The sequence below is a fragment of the Bicyclus anynana genome, chromosome 19 (genome assembly GCF_947172395.1).
Source record: "Bicyclus anynana chromosome 19, ilBicAnyn1.1, whole genome shotgun sequence".
Lineage (NCBI taxonomy): Eukaryota > Metazoa > Arthropoda > Insecta > Lepidoptera > Nymphalidae > Bicyclus > Bicyclus anynana.
In genome coordinates this window covers 7960190-7962634 of record NC_069101.1, presented here as the reverse complement: position 1 = coordinate 7962634, position 2445 = coordinate 7960190, and positions in this window count along the sequence as shown.

Genomic DNA, 2445 nt, shown 5'->3' with positions numbered 1-2445 from the left:
TCGTCTATTATTATTTACGTACCTAGAAGTTTATACAGGTACAAGTATACATAATTTGAATTAATTCGTATGAAAACATAAAAAGTTATTATTTATTAGTTAAAAAAATATTAATTATGCTAACTTATGTATAAGTTATGGGAAATATTCCCGAACAACATATCCTGCCGCAGCGTATGGTAAAAACGCTTTTTCGGAAACCGGCTAGAACAGCGTGGTGGATATCAGCAGTAGGTAGGTATATCCCCTCCTATAATGATTAAGATCTAGTCCTGTAGTGAGCTATACAATAGGATGATAATGATATATGTCAGAAAGGTTGGCTGCAATGATATTGATGCTGTAATGCGATGACGTCTTCAGAGTGGTAGGTAGGTGCACCTAAAAGGGTTCAATGGCGTAGTTACCCAGGGGCTAGGCAAGCTCAGAGGCTACGCAAGCTTAAACCCTTGCCAGAAAATCGCAATTCAACTGAACTTTCGAAAACGCCAAGAGCTGATGATTAAGTACCTTAGCATTTTTATGTAAGTATTTGTATATTTAATATTTTTACTTGATAAAACCTAACTAGTTTAGATAGTAGAGGGGCTCATATTTTATATGCACCCTTGGTTACCTAGCTACGCTACTGGAAGGGTTATCGAAATACAGCACTGGATTAAGCTAACTTGATGCCCTAAGCAATCTGCTTAATTTAGGGCTATCCATAAGTGAACTACAATAAATTAATTTTAAAAAATGTTAGGTAGGTACTATATTGTAGAATAACTTGTTGTCTTAGACCATTAATAAATTGCGAGTCAAATTTATAGTTGTGTGTAGTGTATGGACACAGAAAATACTTAATGGTGTTAAATGTTTTCGATGTGCGAGTTTACCTCGTCCCCCTCAAAAAATGACAGACTTTTTTGTTGGTGAATTTGGGTGCGAACCGCGTCCAGTTATTAATGGTCTAAGCTTGTTGTAGAATAAGTATCATTGTTAAGTAATTTAAAAGCGCGAATTTTGAAATTGCTTTAACTTTCGTGTGCTATTTTTTTCTTCTCGTTCGTTTCTGATTCCCCCTTAGAAGGAATGCCTTAAGCAATTGCTTAAATAGCTTATAGGCTAATAAGCAATTGCTGTAATTGTGGTTCCTTAACCCATGAAACTTTCCACCAAATCGGTTCTGATTCATGTAGGTATCTTTAATAAAACAGCTAAACATTGTCAAAACACTATATTCAATTAATAATCATGACGATTATTTACACAAAAAAATATATTGGGAAACCATCCATATTATTTCAAAATCAATAATTTTGGTTTGTTTGATTGGTTAGTGCCACTGGTTGCAAGTTTGTAATATCTAACCTCTGCATGTGTGCTATATTTGCTGTCAAAGTTGCATTCTGAAAGTGATCATCGTGACATCATTCTGATCGTGTTGGTCGCGATCGGCATGATGGCGCACGCACATCGCGACCAACACACAATAAGATTTAGCGGCTCTCAAGCTATTAGCGCTGCAAGCATATGAGTTTCTTTGATCGTCAGTGGCTGACATAAAGGTCCTACATGGTTTAGTTCTTTTTTATAGTAGGTAATTGACGGAAAAAGCTCGATACTACACATAGCATGCGTTTTGACGACCACCATGATGCAGTGGATTTGCAAGTCAGAGATCCTGGGTTCGCTCCCTTAATTGGTCCAGATCTCTCTGGTGGGAGGCTTCGGCCGTTGCTAATTACCACCCTACCGGCAAAGACATACTGCCAAGCTATTTAGGATTTAGGATATTTAGGATTCCGGTATGATGTTGTGTAGAAACAGAAATGGGTGTGGATTTTCATCCAACTTCTAACAAGTTAGCCGGCTTCCATCTTAGATTGCATCATCACTTATCATCAGATAAGATTGCATCAGCAATAGCATATTTTGATACACAAACACTTAAACATTATCACCCTGAGCCCAACAACTCACATTAAAGCATCATGATTGGTCTAAGCTCCATATGCCTTCTTGTAGGAAAGAAGGTCTGGCCTTGTCGTGGGCCCTCAAATTAAGCTGATAATTAGTGTATTACTATTATAATAATTTAATTAATTATTAATACTAAAAAGGTTTTTACTATAGGTGAACCAACTTTTTTTATGGCAGCTTCAAAATCACCACCAGGCACTGTGAAGTTTTTTAATTTCTGCAACTCTTCTGATCTGAAAACATTCAAAATTATTATTTTACATTCATTAATATTAAGTTTTCACTACTAATTATTTTTCTGTTAATATGTTTGTTAAATACACTAGTGTACCCACAGAATTATGAATACACTGGACATGGCTTCTGTCATTTTTATATTTGAATGAAGTAATACTTAAATAAGTACACCAATAAACTCAACTAAATAACAAAGACATTGACTGAAAATAAGAATTATTGTAATTTTTCAGTGTTTGAAGA